Consider the following 10,410-nt stretch of genomic DNA (forward strand, 5'->3'; position numbering starts at 1 on the left):
AGAGTAAGAGATTAGTTGTTTTTTTTTGACGAATTTGGCCTCTTATGATGTTTGTGCGGTATACTGTGTGTAATACAAGGCTGCAGGGAGGCTACTGCATCCATTCATTTGTCTGTTCAGTTGATGTGTATGGATTTGTCCTGCATTTTTATTTTAGTGTGCAGACATGCAGGGTGTGTTATATAACAGACCTTTGAATGTGTATGTATCATTTTGTATAATATGCTTGGATTCTGTGCTTTCCATCTGTGTAGAGTCACTGTGACTTCAGTTTCGAAAGGAGCTGATGGTTTACCTGCTTTGTTTTGTCCTTATTCAATAAAGGAACATAATGTTACACATTGTGTTTTTATATTCATATGGAATGTGTATTTGTTTATATGACAGAGTACTAGGGCCACACTGAGAAAAAGGATAAAGTCAATAAATTTATGAGGCTGGTTCTTTCTGCAGAAAAGCTACATATTGTTTTTACAGTTTTGATACTTATGACAATGTGATACTTAATATTCTGGCACATCAGCATGTCTTTGTTTATGAAACCATACTGAAGTCAATTTCACGAAATGCCCCACAATCTGTCATTTTAACAACTGTCCTCTTTAAAACAACTGGTTACAATATTATGACTTGTGTTTTTTTTTTCCCCTCTGTGGCCTAATATTCTTTATCATTTTATATATAGCCTTATAGTCTATGGGAAACTGTAAATTATCTAATGATAGCAACATCATCTAAAAATCATTTTTTTATCCAAATCATTGAAATGAATGATCACAAACATTTAAATAATAACAGTGGGTCTAGTTATGTGATAACAATGTATAGTGAGCAGTGAAATAACTATTGGTTTCCATTTTGTGGTGACTGCTGACTGACATTAGGATGAGATTAAATAGATCTCGGAATTTTTAGCCTGGTCTGGAGCAGGCTAGCTCCACAGAATAAATCTCCATGGAAATTTATACCATAACAATATCCTCCTGCCCCCTATCCATCTTTAGTGAACCGGATTACGGATCAATTGAGCCAGGATCACCAAGATATCCTGGCTTAAATCCTTATCTCAGTTGTTTGTGCGCAACAGGCCCCAGGGAAAGGGAGTAGGAAGAGGGTGAGTATTTATTTACAAGTTTAAACGTAGAGGTAGAAAGATCCAGGTGGCGGAGCGGGCAGCGGAGGTGAGGTTGATGGGAGTGAATAGGCAGATCAAGGGGGTAACAGAAGCCACCGACCGACAAGGCAGGGATGGGGTAAGTGTTCCGGGTGAATCCGGGTGAATGACTGTAGACAGAACAAACGGAGGTAAGTTCAAGGCAAACAAGACGTACAAAACAACAAAACAAACTCTATCAAACTGGAGGCTGATACGCTGGCACAACATACTGTTCATGGCTAACGATCCGGCAGGGAATGGATGTCCGGTCAGAGCTTATGAAATGGAGGGGTGATGATCAGGACCAGGTGTGCAGATAGCTGATGGGATACAGGTGCGGGTAATCAGAGATCTCCCAACTAGCTACGTCGCCCGGCAACCAGACAGGGTGCGTTCCAGGACACCGGAAAAACACTCCAGGACAGAACACAGGCAAAAACAGACTCAGGAAGCGGGATTCGTGACAATGTGTGGTGTACAGAGATGAGTCATTTTTTTTTTATCATTAAAAATATATTTCCACTTTGACATTATGTGTTATTGTGTAACACATAACTAATCACTCTCTCAGCCAGTGACAATCAAATCTACATTTAAACCATTTTAAATTCAGGCTGTAACACAACAAAATGTGGTAAACGTCCAGGGGTGTGAATACTTTCTGAAGGAATTTAAGGAGGCATCATGAATTTCGGCAGCACCATCAACATGAAACTACGAGAGAGAAGTAGTATAGTATAGAGCGAGAGAGATTGAGAACTATTTCTCACAGATCCAGTAACTGTTAAATGAACACCGATAGTCATGCCATGTTCCTTGGCATGATGACGTGTGAGTTAACAACACACAGTCCTCCACTCCACCACCAGTAGGCTGTACCCTCCCCCAATAGCTGCAGTAGAAACAACAGAGTTATACTAATCACTCTCTCAGACCCTAGAGTATGAAAAACACAGAGTTAGACTGACCACTCTCTTGTTGTTAATCCCACCACAGTTTCCGATTTCAAATAGGCTTTACAGCGAAAGCACCACAAATGATTATGTTAGGTCACCACCAAGCCACAGAAAAACCATTTTTCCAGCCAAAGATAGGAGTCACAAAAAGCACAAATAGAGGTAAAAGTATTCACTAACTTTTGATGATCTGGACCCTCAATCTGGACCCTCTATTTCTGAAACTGTCCGCCGCCATTGTCGCACCCCCTATTACCAGCCTGTTCAACCTCTCCTTCGTATCATCTGAGATCCCCAAGGATTGGAAAGCTGCCGCGGTCATCCCCCTCTTCAAAGGGGGAGACACCCTGGCCCCAAACTGTTACAGACCTATATCCATCCTGCCCTGCCTATCTAAGGTCTTCGAAAGCCAAGTCCCAACCAGATCCTGACCATGCTCGAATCCCCGTCCTGTCTCGCTGGGTGCAATCCGGTTTTCCGACGCGTCACGGGTGCACCTCAGCCAGCCAAGGAACTAACGATATATAACCGCCATGAAAAGAGGACAGTACGTGCAGCGATCTTCATCGACCTGGCCAAGCTTCGACTCTGTCAACACCAATATCCTTATTGGAGCCTCGGTTTTTCTAATGAACTGCCTTGCCTGTTCACCCAATACTTCGCAACAGAGTTCAGTGTGTCAAATCGGAGGGCATGTGTCCGGTCCTCTGGCAGTCTCTATGGGTACCACAGGGTTCATTCTCGGCCGACTCTTTTCTCTGTATTATCAATGATGTTGCTCTTGCTGCGGGCGATTCTCTGATCCCCTCTACGCAGACGACACCATTCTGTATACTTCTGGCCCTCCTCGGACACTGTGCTATCCTAACTCCAAACGAGCTTCAATGCCATACAACACTCCTTCCGTGCCTCCAACTGCTCTAACGTAGTAAAACCAAATGCATGCTTTCACCGTTCGCTGCCTGCACCCGCACGCCCGACCAGCTCACCACCCTGGATGGTTCCGACCAAGAATTGTGGACATCTAAAAGTACCTAGGTGTCTGGCTAGACTGCAAACTCTCCTTCCAGACTCATATCAAAATCTCCATCCAAAATCAAATCTAGAGTCGGCTTTCTATACGCAACAAAGCCTCCTTCACTCACGCCGCCAAACTTACCCCTAGTAAGCACATTTGTGGCCTGCTGGAGGTCATTTTGCAGGGCTCTGGCAGTGCTCCTCCTGCTCAAAGGCGGAGGTAGCGGTCCTGCTGCTGGGTTGTTGCCCTCCTACGGCCTTCTCCACGTCTCCTGATGTACTGGCCTGTCTCCTGGTAGCGCCTCCATGCTCTGGACACTACGCTGACAGACACAGCAAACCTTCTTGCCACAGCTCGCATTGATGTGCCATCCTGGATGAGCTGCACTACCTGAGCCACTTGTGTGGGTTGTAGACTCCGTCTCATGCTACCACTAGAGTGAGAGCACCGCCAGCATTCAAAAGTGACCAAAACATCAGCCAGGAAGCATAGGAACTGAGAAGTGGTCTGTGGTCACCACCTGCAGAATCACTCCTTTATTGGGGTGTCTTGCTAATTGCCTATAATTTCCACCTTTTGTCTATTCCATTTGCACAACGGCATATGAAATTTATTGTCAATCAGTGTTGCTTCCTAAGTGGACAGTTTGATTTCACAGAAGTGTGATTGACTTGGAGTTAACATTGTGTGTTTAAGTGTTCCCTTTATTTTTTTGAGCAGTGTATATAGATTCTCTTTATTTTATTATTTTTTTTTTTACTACTATGTTAGTGACTTGTTTATTGTTTACTCCATGTGTAACTCTGTGTTGTTATCTGTTCACACTGCTATGCTTTATCTTGGCCAGGTCGCAGTTGCAAATGAGAACTTGTTCTCAACTAGCCTACCTGGTTAAATAAAGGTGAAATATATATTTTTTTTAAATGATCGTCATCAGATGACACTCATAGGACTTCATGTTACGCAATACATGTATGTTTTGTTTGATAAAGTTCATATTTATGTAAAAAAATCTGAGTTTACATTGACGCGTTATGTTCAGTAGTTCCAAAAACATCCAGTGATTTTGCATAGCCACATGAATTTTACAGAAATACTCATCATAAATGTTGATGAAAATACAAGTGTTACACATGGAATTATAGATATACCTCTCCTTAATGCAACCGCTGTGTCATATTTCAAAAAAGCTTTACGGAAAAAGCAAACCATGCAATAATCTAAGAACGGCGCTCAGAATTTTCTTTTATTATCCGCCATGTTGGAGTCAACAGAAATCAGAAATAACATTATAAATATTCCTTTACCTTTGATGATATTCATCAGCATTCACTCCCAGGAATCCTAGTTCCACAATAAATGTTTGATTTGTTCGATAATGTCCATTATTTATGTCCAAAAAGCTTTTGTTAGGGCGTTAAGTACACAAATCCAAACGCTCGTGCAGGTCCATCCGAACGTCGGACTAAAAGTTCAAAAAAGTTCAAAATGTTACATTAGAGTTTGTAGAAACATTTCAAACTAAGTATAGAATCAATCTTTAGGAGGTTTTTGTCATAAATATTCAATAACGTTCCAACCGGAGAATTCCATTGTCTGTAGAAAAGCCATGGAACACAGGTTGCTCTCATGTGAAATGCGCTTGACCAGGACCTGGCTCTCTGCCAGACCACTGACTCAAAGAGCTCTCATCTGGCCCCACCTCACAGTAGAAGCCTCATTCAAGTTTCTAAAGATGTGTGACATCTAGTGGAAGCCCTAGGAAGTGCAACTTCACCCATATCTCACTGTGAATTCGATAGGGGCTGAGTTCAAAAACTACAAACCTCAGATTTCCCACTTCCTGTTTGGATTTCTTCTCAGGTTTTTGCCTGCAATATGAGTTCTGTTATACTCACAGACATCATTCAAACAGTTTTAGAATCTTCAGAGTGTTTTCTATCCAAATGTACTAATAATATGCATATATTAGCAACTGGGACTGAGGAGCAGGCCGTTTACTCTGGGCACCTTATTCATCCAAGCTACTCAATACTGCCCCCAGCCATAATAAACATAATAAATAGGAAATTTAATTAAAATCTCAAGGTGGAGAACAATGGCGAGTTAGAGTCTACTCTTTGTGAAAAAAATCCCTGAGGAATAAGAAAGTACTATAGAGGTTATAACTAAATAGGAAATCTTATACGACCTAGAAATAATTTAATAAGTGTTGTATGCCCTGGGTCCCGGGAATTTCCCGCAAAGACTGATCACCTTCGCTGAGAATTGTTGGGACAGGCAGAATTTAATTATAAAATAATTGAGAACGGTGCTTATTATGGCAGCAGCACTCGACCTAGGAGAGGCAACGCTGGCACAAATAGCTGCCCAGGCCGGTAGTCTGGAGCAGGAAAGGGAACTTAGGGCACAGGGTAATCTACCAGACTGAATATTTTCTGTATGTGTACCAGGTTATGAATGGAAAGATCTAATACGAAATGAGCAGTGAGCGTAAAATAAATGGTTGGGTGGAAAGGCAGACAGAACTTCTGGAGGATAAAAACTTTGTAAAAAGAAATATTGCCCCCAGCGACCTAATGGTAGGCAAGTAAATGACTGGGCCGTGTAAAAGTACTGCCGATCGAGGGAGAGAGTAAGGGAAATTTCACCTCAAAATGGGGTGTGTGACACACCACCTGAGGAAATATTGGAAAGATATAGTAGGGATAATAAATTAATGTAGATAATGGGTCTCATACTATGCAACTTATATAAAATTATTGATGAGACTGAGTTAAGATTAACCCAGGTTATTGTTAGAAAAATACAGTGGACTCCCGAAAGAGAGATTTCATTAGTACAGAAAACATATGCTATATTTAGCAGTGTTTTGGCCTTAGCTAATCATTTGAAGGTTTGTCTTTAAATAGTAGAAAGATGACAAGAATATATGGCATCTGTTGTGACCCAGGATCGTTGAGAGTATCGGTTTAATTAATTATCTTATAGGTTACTACATAGAAATGTTGAGTTCTTTAAAATTCATTAGTGCAAACAGGGAGTCAGTGAGACAGTCAGTCAGTCAATATTTGGAAACGAAAACATATCTGGTACTGACAGTATTAGCTGCGGCAACAGGAAGCATATGCGGAAGCGAAAAAGCCACAGCCATTGAAGCACAGCGAAGAGGAGATATACATAACATACACTATTGAAAGAGCTGAGAAGGATAATGACCCAGGTAGAGACCTACTAGAGCAACTAGAAGGAAACGGCACTACGGGGGAATGGAACTTTATATTGAAACAGATAGTACAAAGAGAGGCTAGTGTAGCCAAGAGGCCCCCACCAAAGGAAAAGAGAACCTATTGTCATTAACAGATGCAAAAGAGCTACACCATTACGGATGGTGAAAATGAACCACTTTAAACCGGTGGACATAGACAAACAAAAGCACAGAATTAAGGAAGCTACCGACCTACCAGAGGATATGATAAATAAAATAATGGACGCACTTAACCACATTAGATGCAAAAAAGTACAAAAATGACTGTGGACAGTTGGGCCCGGAGTATGCTCACACCATCATTGGAGGAGTACATAAGCCAGTGAAGCAAAGCATAAACAACCAGATGGGGCTTTATAGTTAAGAATAAAACTACAGGAGACACAGTAACTAAACAAAGCCGAATTATTACAGGCACGGCCCAGAAAGCAGAAGTAATGGCCGTACTAGAATCACTCCTGCACTGCACAGGAGCCAACCTGAAAAGGGTAGAAGTGGTAACAGACAGCCACTACTGTGCACAAGCAATGACCTCGTACAAGAAGATTTGGCAGAATAATGGGTACAGAGGTGCCAAAAATAAGCCAATTCAATACGAGGGGGAATGGAGAAAAATCCATGAGTTAATGGATAAAATGGACATAGTGGTAAGTCATCAAAAGGCTCACACTGCTGACTCAGGTGCAGAAGCAGACTTTAACCAACTAGGAAACAGAGAAGTAGATGAACTAGTCCAGATGGGCCGAATAGTTCTTTACAAACAGGACAAAGWTAAGCTAAAAGCACTTCATGAAGATTGGGGACATTTGGGTTCCCGGATATTCATGAAGAGGCTAAAAGATGAGGGCATATTACATACTAGAGAGGAAGTTCTAGATATATGCGCTCAATGTTCTACTTGCCAAGAACAAAAGGTTAGTAACCTAGGCAGAGTAGCTTGTCAACACATTAAATGCAGTACACCATGGAAGCAAATAGCATTAGATACTATGGGTCCAATGAAAGTAGCTACTTCATTTGGACATAGGTATGCTATAGATGCGGTGTGCATGGCTACAGGGTACTCAACAGTGCTCACCTCAAAATCATCCAATGCGTTGCCAGTATTGCAAATACTTAACCTTCTGACTCTTGCTCTAGGTCCATTCCCATTGTTAAGGACTGACAATGGGACCCAATATAAGAATAAGAGAGTGGAGGATTGGTGTGCCGAGCAGGGAGTCTAGCACATATTCTCCCCTCCTTATACTCCCCAAGCAAATGGTTGCGCGGAGAGAACAATTGGAAAGCTTAAAACAACACTAGGGTTGTGGAAAGCAGAAAAAGGACGGGGACCGAAACGCTAGTACGGAGCCGTGTGGAAGTTAAATCTGGACCCCACAGATACAGGACCATCCCAACTGCCAGTGGGCATTCATTAGAAGTCTAGGAGCACTTTAACGCGAGATCCTGAGGCCACTTACAGCTTGCCGGCGGTCTGCAGGTAAGGCAGATTTGAAGCATTCATGACCACGAAAACATTGCTGAAGAATGCAGCATCACCCACAGCACCTGGAGCAGCCTGCCGACGAGTTCCCCCTTTGCAGTCTGCCAGAGCGGTGTACAGAGCAGAGGAGGAACACAATGACCAGCCCCCGCCAACACAGAACAGCATATGCCCCATCCTGCAATACAGTTGTGGACCTTGGATGGTCTCTACAGCAACCAAAGAATTCACCGTTAACTCTGAAGTGGAAAGTCATCAATTGGTTACGGATGGACTACATAACAAGTAAGTGTGTGTTTTGTGTGTAAGTTTTGTGTGTGAAGGTTGGATTGTGTGTGTAGTAGTGCAAAATAAAGGTCAGACAGTTCCTGATCTGTCACCTTCTGACCTTATTGTGTTAATTGTTGTTTTAGTGGTCAGGACGTGAGTTGGGTGGGATTCTATGTTTGTGTCTGTTGTCCTATTTTCTGTTGACCTGAAATATGGTTCTCATCAAGGCAGCTGTCATCGTTGTCCCTGATTGAGACATATTAAGGTAGCCTGTTGGTGTTGGGTTGGTGGTGATTGTTCCTGTGTCAGGTTGTGACACTCGGCTATTTTCCCGTTTCGTTTGTTAGTACTGTTCCTTAATTGCGTTCTTCTTGTCTGTAAGGTTCAATGTTCAGGTCTTGTAACGCGTTTATGTTTTGTAGTTTATTAAGGGTTTTCGTCTCCGTTATATTATAAAAAATAAATATGGAAACATAACCACCTGCGTTGTGGTCCCGATCCTGCTCCTCCTCAGACGAGGAGGAGAACCAACCTTGACAGAGGTTGCCAAATAGTCCTCTAAGTCAGGTCTGTGCAGGTGTGACAAAGCCAAAAAGGAATCTGACCACTTCCCATCAAAGAAAGGAGGAAACAAGACACAGGGCATCCATGGGACCTCTTGGACCATTGGACTACACTGCAGAAACTGGACAACAGGGGGAAGCAAAAGAATACCCCCATCAAGACTTTCTCAACTGCGACTCTGGACACACCACCTTCCGTGGAAGAAACAACCAGCTGGTATCATCAAGTAGAATCAGCCAGCAGCAAACCAGAGCAGCAATGTGGGCAGCAGTATTGCATGACCTAGAATTTTTGGAACAAGGAAGCTTGAGTTATATGCTGTGACACTAACGAGGTCTAAAAATTTGAGCGAAATAGTCAAAGGCTTTAGACAAGAGCCAGCACCTTGGAAACCCCCCTGTAAAAAAAGTATATTAAAAGAAGAAGCAGAGATCATGCAGAGAACTTATGATTAGCTCACTGACATATGAGACAGACTTCTATAAGGATGAATCATCATAGGTACATTTACTATTGCACTATACTCATTTGTTGGACTAGAAAACAATATTTTGAGAAACGGATAATTTTGCCTAGTACTTTATTGGGTCACTATCTGTCCTGTTGACTTTGTGAAGCCAGACTGCGTCATGAAACACGGGGTCTAAGGACACCCCTTGATCACAGACAAGCGGCGACCACACAGTGAGACAATCAGGTACAGAAGTATTAGGCAATACAAGGAAACAGCCAAGAAATAATCAGTTCAATAGTATGAGTCTAATACACAGGGTTTGGAAGTGAATAGTATTAAAATATTGGAATTCGGAATCTAGATTAATTGCTGTGAGAATGACAATTACAGGAAAGTGACCAAAGGGCTGAGCATAAGGTAAGAACTATTTTACTATTTAGTAAATATTGGTTAGAAGTGTTAACTTTAAAGGATTGCAATATTATCTGGCATAGGCATAACGCATTAGGATTGACTTGAGCATTATTGATGTATTAGAACGTATAACCATTTAAATGTAATATCATGTAACAAAAAAAAAGAGTGATTGAAATAAAACTGGCAAAACTTTGAGCACTAGCAGGGTTACTATCCGGAGAGAAAACGCCTTTGACACTCTCCAGCTAAACGGAAAGTGACTTGCTATAGGTTAAAGTGATAGCATAAGGAAAATTCAATTAATGTGGACAATAATATACTTTTGGAAAAAGTCAAACATAATAAAATACTAGCTTCCAGTACTACATCTGACGACATAATACTAACAGAAGTTTAGTTATTAGGTATTGGCATACAAGAGAGGAAGAGATGAGTTTACAGGGAGTATAGGAGAATCTATAAACCATAAGTAATAAAGTAACTCATACTATCCAAGGCCTCAACCCCAGACCGGAAAATGAAGGGAGTGACAAAGGAATGAAGAAAAACACCAACTCACACCGAAGGCCCAGTGCGAATAAATAAGAAGGGTTTGTAGGCCGCATGGCTAGGCCCTGTAAACCTGATAGTAACTAAAAATCTAAAGTACTCGCCTAGCCGAGCACGGGAATAGAGGCTTTTTGCTGCAGCGACGGCAAAAAGTCAGCAACGAGTGACACTTGGCGCCCCAACGTAGGGGCCCGAAAAAGAGTAAAAAGCGATTAAGGTACAGAACCTATACGACTATGAGTTAGAGTCTACTCTTTGAGGAAAATCCCTGA

Source organism: Salvelinus sp. IW2-2015, linkage group LG34 (genome assembly GCF_002910315.2).
Source record: "Salvelinus sp. IW2-2015 linkage group LG34, ASM291031v2, whole genome shotgun sequence".
Lineage (NCBI taxonomy): Eukaryota > Metazoa > Chordata > Actinopteri > Salmoniformes > Salmonidae > Salvelinus > Salvelinus sp. IW2-2015.